Source organism: Mustela lutreola, chromosome 1, assembly GCF_030435805.1.
Source record: "Mustela lutreola isolate mMusLut2 chromosome 1, mMusLut2.pri, whole genome shotgun sequence".
Taxonomy (NCBI): domain Eukaryota; kingdom Metazoa; phylum Chordata; class Mammalia; order Carnivora; family Mustelidae; genus Mustela; species Mustela lutreola.
The window spans coordinates 78,176,247-78,191,475 of record NC_081290.1 but is presented as its reverse complement, the minus strand read 5'-3'; positions in this window follow the sequence as shown (position 1 = coordinate 78,191,475).

Sequence of the window (15,229 nt, the reverse complement as noted above, 5' to 3'; positions counted from 1 at the left end):
TACCTTAATTTTTGAGCAGATTAATTGTGCTGTGGTATTGTTTCTATTCAGTCTCACTCATAGTTGCTTCCTTGTGTCTTTGATGATTTAGGGTCATGAGCCTTTAAGGCAGGATGTTATTTGCAGAAAGCCTATGAAGCCTGCTTTAATGTCTCTTCAGAGAAAAGTTGCTGTTTTAGGTGAGTTGAGATGCCACTATCTCATCTCATTTTAGGCTACTTTCTTAGTTTCTTAGTTTGGGAATTCCCGTAATACATTCAGACTTTAAATTCAAACTCCAACGCTCCATGTAGTTAGGTCCATATTTTCAAATTTTCATGGGCTATAGATACCCCAGTCAGTATCATTAGAAACTTCTGTTTCTAATCATACCTCTTTCTAAGTGGGCATATTTTTCCTAGTTCCCTTGTGATTAACATCTTTGTTTTCTACTGGTCTCAGATTTAACCCAACAAATTTTGTAGGCCAAAAGTACTATTTCCAATTCTCGAAAAAGTAGTTAAATGGCAAGCCTCTTGGCTCTGATATTAAAAAAAAAAAAAAAAAAAATACCCCCCCCCAAAAATACTCCCCAAATAGCTATAGTTCAGCTACATTTGGCCACCTAAGTTTGCCACTATCCTCCATGTCAGAGTCAAAGGTGGTTTTTTGTTTGTCTTTTGTTTTTTAACTTAGGAGTTCAATTACTCTTTTTAAAAATGTTATATTAAATCCAGACTTGTTGGTATTATGAATCAAGTTAATTTTTTATTATTATTTTATTTTATTTAAGTTTTTCTTTTTTAATTTAAATTTTACTTAGTTAACAAGATTAATTTTTAAGATATCAAATCTGCTTAGTATCAAGAATAGAAATTCTTTTGGGGTCTATTTTTCCAAACACTTTAAAAATGAACAATCTATCTGCATTATTTATATGGAATCAAGGCCGTGTGATTTTATGAATGTTATTCAGACTTCAGTATCACAAGGTTTTCTTTGAAAATTAATTTATATATGACTTCTAATCATTAATTAAAGCATTTTTAGATACAAAATCTTAAAAATGTGAACGTGTTTTAGTTTTTCTGAGGACTATTTGAAAATCTTCCAATATGAGTCATTATGCAGTTAAGTATAGGTTATTTATTAAGAAAGTTGAAATTTAATTACAATAATCTTCATAGCTCTTACATGACTAGCGTAGGTGATACTGCTTTGTCACTGATTATGCTGGACCTACCCCGCCAGCCTTTAGCAGGACCTTTACATTATTTCTAGTGATGATAGCTTGCATTGCAATACCCTAGCATTGACCTTTTCATAAAAGATTTATAAATATTGACTTGTAAGCAGCCTGAAGATCTGGGCTTCTGGAAACCAGAGAGGGCATTTTTGATGGTGGAGACTTGGCTTCAGGAAATCTTTCATTCTCCCTCTTTAACAAACCCATTGACCTTTAGAACCTGGGGCAGTACTAATCCTTTTGGTCTGGCATTTCTTAGCAGGAATTTACTAGAATTTCTTCTTTCTGGAAAATTTTAGTGGGTAAAATTAGCAGAAGTGCTGAACTTGTATTTTGTATATGTATGCAGAAGCCATTAAGGTATAAATACCTAAAGTAAATCTACCAGTTTGCTTCTCACAAGTGTGAGGCTATGTCTTATTAAGAGTTACCTTTCTCGGTGTGCTGCTAATTAGAATCAGGTAACCACAGAATTAGGAGAAATGAGTAAAAATTGTGGACTCTACTCTTCAATGGAGGGATAATATTTAATAACTCAGACTGTTCAAGAAGAGAGTAAAGATGCAAGTGAGAGAATAACACCCCTGACATTCAACATATTATACATATTTTGTAATGATAGTTGTTCTTTGTGAAAGGGGTCTTGCATTTAGCCAGAGATATACCTGAAAACAGTTGTATTCTAAAGTCAGGGCATGCATCCCTTATTGTGAAGCTAAATGCCATAATACTTTGCAGCTTAAAACCAGAAGCATGTATAATTTCACATAGAAATGATTTGCCCCCTCTCAATCACTCTCATACTTCATAGGTAAACGCCATCCTGACATTTTTTTTTTTTTTTTTTTTTGACTTTTAAGCTTGCTGTTTTTTTGTTTGTTTTGTTTCTTGGGTTTTTTTTTTTTTTTTTTTGTTAGTATTATTTAAGTGGAAGCACACAATGTGTACTCTTTTATGTGGGTCTTTCAATATCTGAATGATTTGTTCCCAGATTTTGCCATATTTTGCATATAACTCTAGTTCATTCATTATGCATCTAGATACTAATAAGTGTGGGAATATACTATAATTGCTTTATTAATTTTAGTGTTGGTGGACTTTTGGGTTATTTCCCACTTGACACTATAAAATAAAGATACAGATAATAAAATACAGATAATAATTTTTTTAAAAAATAGAGATAAAAATATTATTATAAATATTACCACTGAAATGTATGTAGATATATTTATAGAAATGTAACTATGACTCTATAAAGATATAACTATATAGGAATATAACTATAGAAATATAACAGGAAATTTACCCTAATAATTTATGTAATATAAATCCCTTAGAAGTTATATAGAAGCCTCTGAAGATTTTCTAAATTTTTATTTGTCAAATTGAAAACATTCATGTAACCTACCATACTACTTTCCAATTGTCAGTCTAGTACTTGCCTTAGGAAAGCATGGATATAAATCTCTACTGAAAGTACAATGAAGTATGTTACAATGAGAAAAAAATGTAGTATTAACCCAAAATTATATTTGGCAGACACCACAGCCAAATCCACAAATAAAACTCTCTGGATTATCAAACATAACAATTGGTGTATATTCTATTGCCTCGGTCATATACAAGGATTTTGCAGTTAATTTGAGGTTGTACATACTGATTTCAAAAAGGGAGAATCAGGGCTTAGTTATTTTCTTTTTGAGAGTTTGGCTTTCTCATGTATTCTATTATAGGGGAGGGGGGAATCTCTCTTTTAAGTGATGTTATAATTTATGCTCATTTCCATTGCAGATTCAAAAGTAATATTTTTCACGACTAAGGTCAGGAAAAAACTCTAAGCTCTGTGATGTATTTTAGTATAATAGTTTATCTGGTGAATATTCTTAATGTTTATAAAGGGTAATTTACCTGTCAATCCAGCACTACACTGGCATACAAATTAGAGCCTGCAAAGAAAATATTTAAGCATAGAAACAGCAGGAAAATTGAAGAAGAGTAGGCAGCCTCCAGAAATGGTGCCATTGTATTTTCTCATTAAATGGAAACATTTATTCAGAGTCAAAAGATGGTATAATACATAATATTCCACTTTCTTGCAATATTTACTACAATATTTGTAGCCCATGGATACTGATTTCAACTGTATGGTTCATAATGATATCTAGATAATTACATTTAAAACATTAATCTTGGGGCGCCTGGGTGGCTCAGTGGGTTAAGCCCCTGCCTTTGGCTCGGGTCATGATCTCAGGGTCCTGGGATGGAGCCCCGCATCGGGCTCTCTACTCAGCAGGGAGCCTGCTTCCTCTTCTCTGCCTGCCTCTCTGCCTACTTGTGATCTCTGTCTGTCAAATAAATAAATAAAATTAAAAAATAAATAAATAAAACATTAATCTTTTACTTCATGATCTTAACTGAGTTTTATAACTGTTAATGATTCATCTTGCTCTCAATTTGGCCAGGTTACTAGCTTCAAAATATAAACACCAATACAACTGTATACATTCAGTAATCCCCCCTCCCATTCTATAACAAGGTGCTACTGTTTCATATACTGATATTATAAACCTATCCCAACTTTATTCTGCAACCAATATAAGAGTTGTCTAGCTATCACACTAGTAGAAAATTAGGATAATTATAAGATCATTGGTTTCAGGTCCCATCTAATAATCAAAAGCACCATGTTTTCACTTAGTCATAATTACATATAACACTAAAAACATCTGGAAAATCTTGAGTAAAATTTGATTAATTAAAAGATAAATTCTATTTTGAATAAGTTTGCTTATTTCTCTTCTTGTTTTTAAAAATTCAAACAAAGTACTATATTTCAAATTCAAACATACATAATTTAGGGAAAAGAGTTCATTCCTGATATTTTATGCCATTAACACCTGGCAGTGAATTTATCTACATGTATTATCCATATGAAGTAATGAAAAAAATCCAATTGCCAAATATCCAAGTAGCATTTATTTTTATCTGCTCAGACTAAAATGTGTTTATGGTATATGCAATCATTCCTTTGCAATATACAATCCAAATCACTGAAGACAAATTTTCTTCACTACCTAGTCTGTATAAATTCCTCATTTGATTTGTTAGTTTTGGCAACATCTGTGTTTTCACAGGTCAGCACTTAAAGAATGAACTGCAACCTTAATGCCTCTAAAGGGACCTCCTTTCCCCTTTGTATAATCACTAGCATTTTTGGAAGGTTGAGCAGACATTCATCCAGTGTGCAGTACTGAGTATTTCAGGAATGTACTTGCAGCTGAAACAATTATATAGTACCATGGAGAGATGTGACAATAGAGATAATCAGTCTCTCAAGGCTATAATGTGTTCTTTGTATGCACGGTTACAAGTCAGGGTGCCAGAGAAGAACACTAGGGCTAACACACAGGGCACCTGCCATTACAAACACATAAAAGGATGTGGAAATGTTTCAACATGATCTAGTAAATGGATGGTACGGCTATTTCATCAAGTTTAAATCTAATTGCTTTAGCCCTTGTCACACTAATGGCAACACCGTTCCTGTTACTGCTGATTCAGAAACAATGCCGCTGTGTCCATTATGGCAGTCCTTCAATCTGAAATGAAACACTCTCCGTATACATTTATAAAATGGCTATGCAAAGTGTAGCTAGTTAGAAAACACATGGGAATCTTTCTCTGTTTTAAAGCATATTTGAAGCACTAATAAGCCTTAGAACTCAATGAGATATATGCAGAATATATTGAGTCAGGAAGGTAGCAAACATGTCAAAGGAAGTAACAGTCAACACGCAGCATTCTTTTTGGAAAATATTCATGATTTCTTCCCCCCGCCCCACTAGTGGATACAAGTTCCTCTCTGTGATCCATTTTATCTATTGTGAAAGGAATTTGACAAATTTATTGACTTAAGAAAACTAGTAAATGAGCTTCTGATTTAACAGTAGTCAATTTTCTATCTAAGTGGACATACAATTGCAGTTCTTACCCTACTCTTTTCATTCAATCAGTTAGTAATTGCATTTGGCATACACTTACTGAGTACATATTCTGTGCTAAGTAATATGATAAGCATTCTGTTTATAGTCAAGCCCTATATACCAACCATTGTTCCTGCTTTCATAGGGGTGGCAATTAATTAGAATTATTGCCAACTACTTTTTGCAAAACATGGTGCAGAGATTGGCAGGAAGACATTCTTTCTTTCGCAGATGTATATAGAAATTCAGGGAATAATTTCTTTTTGTTATGACAATAAGAGAGTTAATAAATTACTGTTGACCAGAAGTATTTAAACAAAAAATGAATTTCTTGTCTATTGTCACTGCTGGGAAAACTGCCACCTGGAATGGGAGTGGAGTGGGAAGATACATGCCTCACATTCACATAGGATCATTAAATTCCTTTCCCCTGCATGTCCCTGGAGATAATTTTAGAAATTTGTTCAGGTATACTTGAATTTCTATTATTACAATTTATTGGCCATTAATAAGATTTTGTGAGTTGGCACCAGTATATAATCATTGCTGCAATTATAAGCTTTCTTAGTTCTAAATAATTGACTCACATAGGGCTCTTGGAACACAATTCCACTTGCAAGTTGAATATTATCTGCTTTTTCACTCATGGTGAAGAGCTTATCTTAAAAAAAATTCATACAATTACATGGGAAAGGGATCCAACTCTTCTATAGAAAGAAGAGATAATTGCCACCCTATTCACTATGTTATATGTAATACTTTCATTAATAATAAAGCAGATAGTTTTTATAAAAAAAACTAATAAAATGGGTATAGAGAACCATGTTGTAATGTATTAAATTAAACATTAATGCAGGGGTTCTGAATAGAGGGAATATTAATATCCATATTCATATAAACATGTATTTTCATATAGATGGTATTTTCTGTTGTAAAACATTCTTGTTCTATTTGTATTCTAAATAAGACATGACATGACATAGTGCATGAGTCTTCTCTTTATTTCATTGTCTGTCACTTGATTTCTGTATAACCAAGAAATAGTTTCAGAGTTTTATTTCATAAATTACTGTTTTTTAATCTTTTATTTAAAATATATTTTAGTCTCTTGTTTGTGAAATGCATAGCACTAAAAACCTTGGGATAGTATTAAAGGGGTCCAATAAGAATTAAATCATAATTTTAAGGGATTTACAATATAGTTAATCAGAAAAGGCAAAAAGTGAGAACTTCCTCTCACCAAATTCTAATTTCAAATCATCTTCTCATGCCACATCTCCTGATTTTTTATCTTGAAACATTGGAATCTAGATTTGAAGCATTCTCAGTTAACAAAAATTATTTAGAAAGAAATTACTGTTATGATTCTCACGTCAAGAGTGTGAAAATGTTATATACCCTAATAGTCAAAAGGTTATGATCTGGAGAAACCAACTAACCAGAGCTTATCTCCTTGGGACTCCCTTGCATCTCCGGTATGGAATTTCTGCTCCTATTAGTGATAATAACTTGTTTCTCTCCACCACTCACCACACTTGAGAAAAGCTTATTTTAGCACTCTTCTAGTTCTGGCTGATCCTTTCCAAGTCTGTGGAAGAATTGATATGAACTCTGGCTTTACCCCATCCTCTCCAATTTGTCTCCTCCAGCTCCCTGATTTTATAACCTGATGCTGCTCTTTCAGGTAATTATGTTTGCCTGGCCTTTGGTTATTTCCTCATATTTGATTAAAATGACCTTTGAACAATGACCTGAAAAGAGTTCTATTTCTGCCCAAACTTTTGTTCAACTTCCATATATTGTTTATTTTCAGGTGGGTCTTGCTTGGTTTCAGAATGCATTGTGACTGATAAATCCTGGAAACAGCTTATGAAACCACATGAAAGGTCTAGGTAATATGATATTGGAGTTCAGAAGAAGTAAATCTCCTTTCTATTTGACAGCTTCATGGAGGAGTTGACATTGGGTTGCATCCTTAGAGATAGATAGGGTTTGAATCTGTATAATTAGAGAAGATTTCTTCATAGATGAAAGCAAATATATCTGTATATATAAAAACATATAGATATATAACCTCTCACTGCAAACAAGATTAAATAGTGCTTTAAATGGCAGCTTTGTGGAGCAGTGAGAAGACATGCTTGATAATAAATGGATATGAACGGCATAGATTTGTTTCACACACTTGAGCATATAAATAGAACATAGACTACTTCTTCTTCTTTTTTTTTTTTTTTTACAAGAAACAATTGAATGTCCATCCATTAGTTTTATTTGCAAAGAATATAGTATGTTTCCTTTGGAGGCTCCTTTCTTCTTATTTGCCCAGACTCATCTGGCTCAAATATAGAGAGGGCAGGAAAATCTAATCCAATGATTTTCAAACCTCAGCATACATGAAATTAATTTGGATTTTTAGTTAACAATTCCCAAGCTCTTCCTCCAGAGTTCTGATGTTGGTGACAGGTCCGAGGCAAAAGATTTGTAGATCACACAGTATTGGATATGCTGGACTCTTTGGTCTCCCCTGACTGTTAAAGGTTAGTCCTGCACTATCCCAGAAAATTTTCCACTCCACATCGACACTTCTGATTTTCCAGATTCAAGCGTTGCACACATGTTTTCTGTTGAAGTCTAAAAGCATTCTTAGCATACTTGCATGTCTCTACATGTTCAATCTGCTTGTAATGGTTCCACATTGCTGGGATGGGAGGGACATCCAATAATGTCCTTTTATAGATTTGACCCTCCTGTGTACCTTGAGATACTTACCTGATTTGCTCTTGCCTCAAATCCAAAAACTTCTCATCTCCCAGTGAATACTTTTCTCAAGGACCTGTCTTCGTTGTGTGAATGTTTTCTTTTAACCAGGGACCTGTTCCGCATCTGAAAGTAGTGTAACGGTTGTTTAAATTACTGAAAATGACAATTAAATGCTACAACTACTACTAACAACCTTAACTACAGCAACAAAGTTTGTCTTACAACCTTCTTTTGGGACAAGAAATGAATATTGTGCTATATTAACCTAATTAATAAGGCCATTTGCATGGTTGCAGGACCAAGAATAAGTTCTACACTTTGTTTTTAACCTGTGCGACATATTGTATGTATGTATGTGTGTGTGTGTGTGTGTGTGTGTGTGTGCGTGCATTAGTAATTCCTTTCTCATTAGGTTTATTTTATTCTGGGAAGGAGACAAGAACAATGAAAAAATAAATAAAGGACTGTTCCTTTCTTTCTCATCTCAACATTTGTTTCTCAAGGACAGAATTCTGTGATAGATAGTAGATGTAATGATTTAGCAGAACTATAAATATTGAAACATAATTCCTGGATTTAAAGTTTTTACTTTGTGACACCTGGGTGACTCAGTTGGTTAAACATCTGACTTTGGCTCAAGTTACCCTTCCTTCTCCCTCTGCCCCTCCTCCTGCTCATGCTCTCTCACTCTCTTAAATAAATAAATAATCAAACAAGAAATAATAAATAAATAGAAGTTTTTATTTTGTTTCTGATTTTTACCAATCTTTTTATAACTTGAAATTAGGACAGAGCAAGGATGATAGGACAGGCCCTGCAAATTCTTTGTAGCATTTGTTAGGAGGAAGCTGGGGTCCATTATAGCACAAAAGAGGATTTTCCTAAAACTGCTATGGGGACCTGTGTTCTTATATTACATAAAACGTTATTTACAGCCATAATACTTGTCCCATTCTGAGATAAGAAAACAATTTTATTTCTAAATTATTGTGGCTTCTCTATTGTAGTTTAGCTTTATAGTTTGTAGTTCAATTGAAAATTTTTATATGAAATATCCAAAATATTTTGGGAGTGCTGCATTCTGAAGGGGAAAAGCTAGAAGATGATAGAGGTCTTTTTTGAGAAATACATTTGTGTTTCACTTCTCAAATATAGTTATTCTATCAGTTGTTCTTTAGGAAATAAACAAGGGGTTGTGTTTTGAAAAAGCTTTTAGGGCAATTTCATGACAGTTTCATGACTTTCAATGAATAAAACACCATGTTGGGCTTTTACATGCTGTAAATGATGTGTTCATTTGTGAACATATCCCATGGCTACCTTTTCTTGAAAGGTAAGTTACTTAAGGATTCAGAGTTATCTTCTCAGAAAAGACATTCTAAAGCCCTAGTGCATTGTTTCTTTTGAAGAAAACACTTTTATTAGGGTCTAAAATAGCATCTTAGGATTTACATAGAACTTATTAAAAAATATATGACTTTTGAACATCAATTGAACCAGACTCTTCTCTTTTATACTTGAGGAGTTTTCTACCTTCACATGGTAGTTGTTATCTAAAAGAATGTGATAAAAAGAGAGTCCCTTTCTCAGTACAAGTCATATATTCCATATTTCAACTTTTCATGTGTTTATCACATTCTGGAATTGAAATCTTTCTAGACAACAGGATTCTTCATTTTTCTGAGGAATTACAATTCAAAAGGAAGCAGGACAGAAAGCACAGTTCAAACTTATTTTGGAAGTTTACACAAAGAAAAATGAACAAATCTTTAAAACGTCTTCCAAGGATGTTAAAGGTAAACCAAATAAGTGAGTATTTTTATGAAACACCTATACTACTTTGACTGATATGTTTAAATAATTCTGAGGTGGATAAAAACACCAAAATTTCCAGGCATTATTTATTCAAAATAAAATAATTACTGAGGGGAATAGATGCATGAATCTATGACCTCATCAAATAGTGTAGAACTCTCAAGTATTCCCAACAGATACATCAACCTGCAATCAGATCTCCAATAAAACCTATTCAGTTGCCCGCAGAAATATTTATGAATAAAACTGAACAACAACAACAACAAAACCCTGCAAGTTCTAACAATAAAATTAATGCTAAATCTGTTGTGAAAATAGGAAAGGAATGGTCACATAATATAAAACCTATTGTGTTGTATTGAGAACACTGCTTAGTGGTTTAGGCTTATTGTGTTATGTGAAAGAGAACAAAAACCTGCCAAGATTCTTATAACGTTTTCTACTGTCTCAGAGATCAGAATTTCTGCCAGTGAAAATTCCTAGCTATTATCCTTTTACAACAAAGTTGCCTTTTGAAGTAGAAAGAAAATTCTTGGACCATCTGAAGAACCCTCATTACAGTTTGATGGGAGAATAATTTAGTGAGGTCTTCAAATATAAAGTTCCAATGATGGAGAAACGTGTTTTGGTAACTGACATATTTGAGAGTGTAAATTTCAGTGTATCCCTTCTTAAAAATAGAATAAATGATTGGGAGTGGGGACAGGTTTTCTACCATTTAGGGCAGATGTAATTCCTCTGTGATTTATAGGCACAAGTAGTTTAGGAAGTGTGAATCAACTAGTCCTCCAGCTCTAAACATGATAAGCCATTTGTTTTTGTTCACTTTGTGTTTTTTTTTTTTTTTTTTGTATCTTTATATTCTCAGCTCTTTCATAGAAATGAGAGCCCAAGGAAAATCTAGGCAAAGCGTGTGTTGACAAACATAGGGTCAGAAAATTCTTCTCCCAGTCATGAAAGAAATTCATTGTGGGCCTGAAATAAGGAATCCAGTATAAGGGAAGGTAAAGCAATGTGAAATACTCAAAGAAAAGAAAGAAAAGAAAAGCTGAACATGCACAAAAACTAAATTGTACAAAAAATACACCAAAATAAGAAGTGAACTGTAAGGGGAGAAAAGGAAACACTACACTTATAGTAAACTATATCCATGACAGGTTAGAAAAAAGTAAAAATAATGCAGGGAAATCGCATTAGACACAAGATGGAAAAGAAAAAAAAAACTGAAAAATTTCTAGAATATAGGTGAAAAAAACAAGGATGTAGAAATGATAATAATGAACTCACACACACTGAATTTAATTAAGAAAACTTCAACAAGTTAAATCTAAGACAAACAATAGTTGAGAGAAATAAACATCGTGTGCCATGCCTTATTCTAATATCTTAACAGAAACTAATTTAATTCTCATAAGATTGTGAGGTAGTTACTGTTGTCATATTTACTTTATAAATGAAATCACTAAAAATTACCGAAAGAAGTTAAGTAATGCAAAACTAATTAGTAGAGTCAGGTTTTAACCCAGGCTTGAGCACCAGGTTATTTCAATAACAGTCTGTTGGTAAAAAGTATTTTTGTATTTAAAAAATCATATATATGAACAAATAAAATAACCACAGTAAAAACCTGAAAAGTGCACTATAAATCAGTACAATGTGAAAAGCATGAAAATTCTCTTCTTTACGTTTTCTGAGGTCTTCTTTTCCCATGTATTATTTTTACCTAGGTGCACAGCTATGTATATGCATGTGTACCTGTGCGGATATGTGCCAATAAAAAGTGCACGTGTATATGTGTGTTACAGAGAGCAGGAGAGAGAAAGAGAGAGAGAGAAAGTGGTATTTATAGGAGAAAGTTAGAAAAATGTTTTCCCATATATCTCTGGCTTTATGACAGGCCCCCTCTACACACAGAATAAAGACTGAATAACAAAAAGGAAAATTTTCCTAGCCCTATGCTAAAAAGCTGGACATCTCCTTTTTATAAAAGCTAATGCAAATAAAGCACCTAGAACATTTATTTTCAAAAAACACGGGGCACCTGGGTGGCTCAGTGGGTTAAAGCCTCTGCCTTCAGCTCAGGTCATGATCCCAGGGTCCTGGGATTGAGCCCCTGCATTGGGCTCTCTACTCAGCGGGGAGCCTGCTTCTCCCTTTCTCTCTGCCTGCTTCTCTGCCTACTTGAGATCTCTATCAAATAAATAAATACAATCTTAAAAAACAAAACAAAACACCGAGTCATTCACTTAATCAGTGACTTACATCCTTATAAAATAGAATTCTTTTTATTTTTTATTTTTTGTTTATTTATTTTAAATAGAATTCTTTTTAAATACATGTTTTCTTGTCAGAGATTTTGGGATCATTATAGAGTGCTGCTTTGATCATTCTATTTTTAAAATGGTTTAGTATATTTCAGACTAAATATATAAACATAAAGAAAGTAGTAGGCTAACAAATGTGTATCTGTGAATTATTGCTGAGGACCATATTCAACAATAACAATAACTTAAATGAGAGACTTGTATTTAGGAATCTCAACTATTTTTGTTCAAATCTTGACTTTGATATCCTCAGGGTGACATTTAGTCATGAAATTTAATATCCTTGGGCCTTCATTTTCTCTTTTGTAAAAAAGATAAAAAAGGTAAAAAAAGAAAAGGTATAAAATAGTAAAAAAAGGTTAGCTCACAATGTAATAGTTGTAAAGATATTTGAAAAAAATTTACATTTATTAAAGATACCCTTTTAGTACATATCAGGCACAGATCCAACAAATGCATCTAGAACCAGACACTATCTGAATTTATGTATTTTATGTATTTATGAATTTATATAATTTATGTATATTAAATACTTACAATAATCTTATAAAATAGTTTCTATTATTATCATTATATTACAGATCAGAAAATTGAGGGTAAAAGAGGTTAAGTAGCTTGTCCATAGTCATTTACTCAATTAAACTCAGATCTGAATTTGTGCTGCTAATCATTTCCTTATACAACTCTCCCTAATTGTTTCTTAAAGGGGCGGAAAAGGAGAGGTTGCACAACCAACTGGGACAAAGAGGATGTTTCCATGTCTTCTCAGCCCCACTGACTGAGACCCAGGTGGGAACCAAAATGTCACAGCAGAGAACTAGTGTGACAAGGAGGAAGCTTCATGAAGAAATGGCTAGGGAGGTTCTCCCTCACAACTACATACACCCAAGTTTGCTGTCAACATTAATTTGACTTGAAAAGACCTAAACTGAATTGATTAAATTTAGCATGCATTGATTGTAACCGGAGATTGGATTTTGGAGCCCGAGATTAGTTACTAGTTACTTGCTCTAGCTTTTGTTACCAGGCCTCCAAATTCTTGCCCAACCACATCTGGAATAGACACCATGCCCCAAGGGTGGGGTCATGTGGAAGAAGGAAGCCCTCAAACTTTTGGCCGAACTTGTTTGAAATTTAGCCTCAGCAGCACGGAGGTGAAAGTAATAAGTGCTTGTTGTATGTCCTTCCCAGAGAGATGACTGCAAGTCATACTCTGAGAGCAGGGGAGCGAGCCTTGTCTTCTTGAATAGGTGAAGCCCGGCAAAGAAAAGAGACAGGTCTTGGCTCAAGTGCCCCAGATTCTCTTTCTTTACTGGGATTTATTGATTTTCTTGAATAAATGTTTCTTCATTTGCTAAATACCATCCTATTTTTTAAATTTTAAATAATTTTGACAATTTCTGGTCATTTTGCTGGGAAGTGTATGCAGATCTCCTTGTGCCATTCTAGAAGTGGATCTTTTTACCATAGTCTGGCATGTGGAAAAATGGAGAGAGCTCAAAAATATATAATCAATTGGTAAATTTTTCAAGGATTGACAGTCATACTGGTAGGTTATGAGCATCGTGCTTTAAAAATGAGGAAGTTATTTGATTATCTCGGACTCATGTTCCATCCATTTTCTGTGTTTCAGAAATTATTGGGTGCTTCAGGAAACATCATTTCAAAATAAATTGGAGTTTCTTTTTGGAATCATGGCAATCGTTGATAAAACTGCAAGTAGTTTTGTTTATTCAGCAGGATCACTGAAAATGTGGGATCTGCAGAAGTCGCACTATAAAATATTCAGGATAATGTATTTTTTTTTCACTTTTGTGTCTCTGTAGCATCTGAATAATAGTGAAAATGATGGTTGGTTCCTTTGCTGTTATAATAGAAAATATGGGAATATAAGCTATTATAACTATAAGTAATCATGCTATGAAATATTATGGAGTGTGTATTAGTTTAATAAATAATAGGTACTACCTCTACAGTGATGGAAATATTTAGCCTTAGCATGATGATGTACTTGATGTTTTAATCTATCCCACTGGACTCGACATTCCAGCACAACTCCCTACTTTGATGAACAGGGATAAATGCAATTTTCCCAGATTCACACATTTTGACAATTGAGTACAATGAATGTATCATTTTCTGTTTCTCACTTGTTTTCCTTTAGTCTTGGGTTAGGAATGCTGAATTTTTAATGAGATTTACATAATTTTTTACTTTGAATGATAGGAGAAGATCAATTGAGAATAATTTGGTTTGATCTAAATTTGCTGTTATAAGATTAAACTTTCAAGAATTTCTCTTGAGTAATTTTGTATTTGTTGAAATATTAATTTACAATTTAGATGGAAATAAGCATCCTTAATTCTTTATGGTTTGGAATAATGTATCAATTGTTTGAAAGGGATATGTAGATATTTTCTAGCATGTTGATATTTTTATGTATACTAAAGTGACAGCTTTATTTTGAGTTTGAAAAGAAAACATTTATTTATTTTTTAAATTTTTCAGTGTTTCAAGATTCATTGTTTATTCACCATACCCAGTGCTCCATGCAATATGTGCCCTCCTTAATACCCACCACCAAGCTAACCCACCCCCTATCCTCTCACTTCCAAAACCCTCAGTTTGTTTCTCAGAGTCCATAGTCTCTCATGCTTTGTCTCCCCCTCGGATTTACCCTAATTCACTCACTTGAACAGTAGTAGGTATTTTAAAAAGAAAATCCATCAAATTCATTTGAATAGATTGGAAATTATACTTATGGTATTCTATCTTTTAGGTAAATAGATAGCTAGCCTGTGCCCCCCCCCTTTTTTCCCCATTTTTTTTTTTCCATGGGTAGAGACAAATACCAGATGTTGATAAAAATGCCAAGAATAACATAGTTTTAAAAATTGAAAGCTTAGAGTAGCTTTCTCCCACTGAGCTGAAATCCTAAAGAATGAAATCTGGAAGCTAGACCAAACATTTGTGACTAACACCAAAATGATGTGAGATAATGTGGGCTTTATGTAAACCTTTGACAGCTATGGAATTGGTAGACTTAACAGTGGTGAATTTTCTTCACTATTAGTACTAAATGTAGTAAGTTGGATTCCTGATGATGAAAATTATAGAGG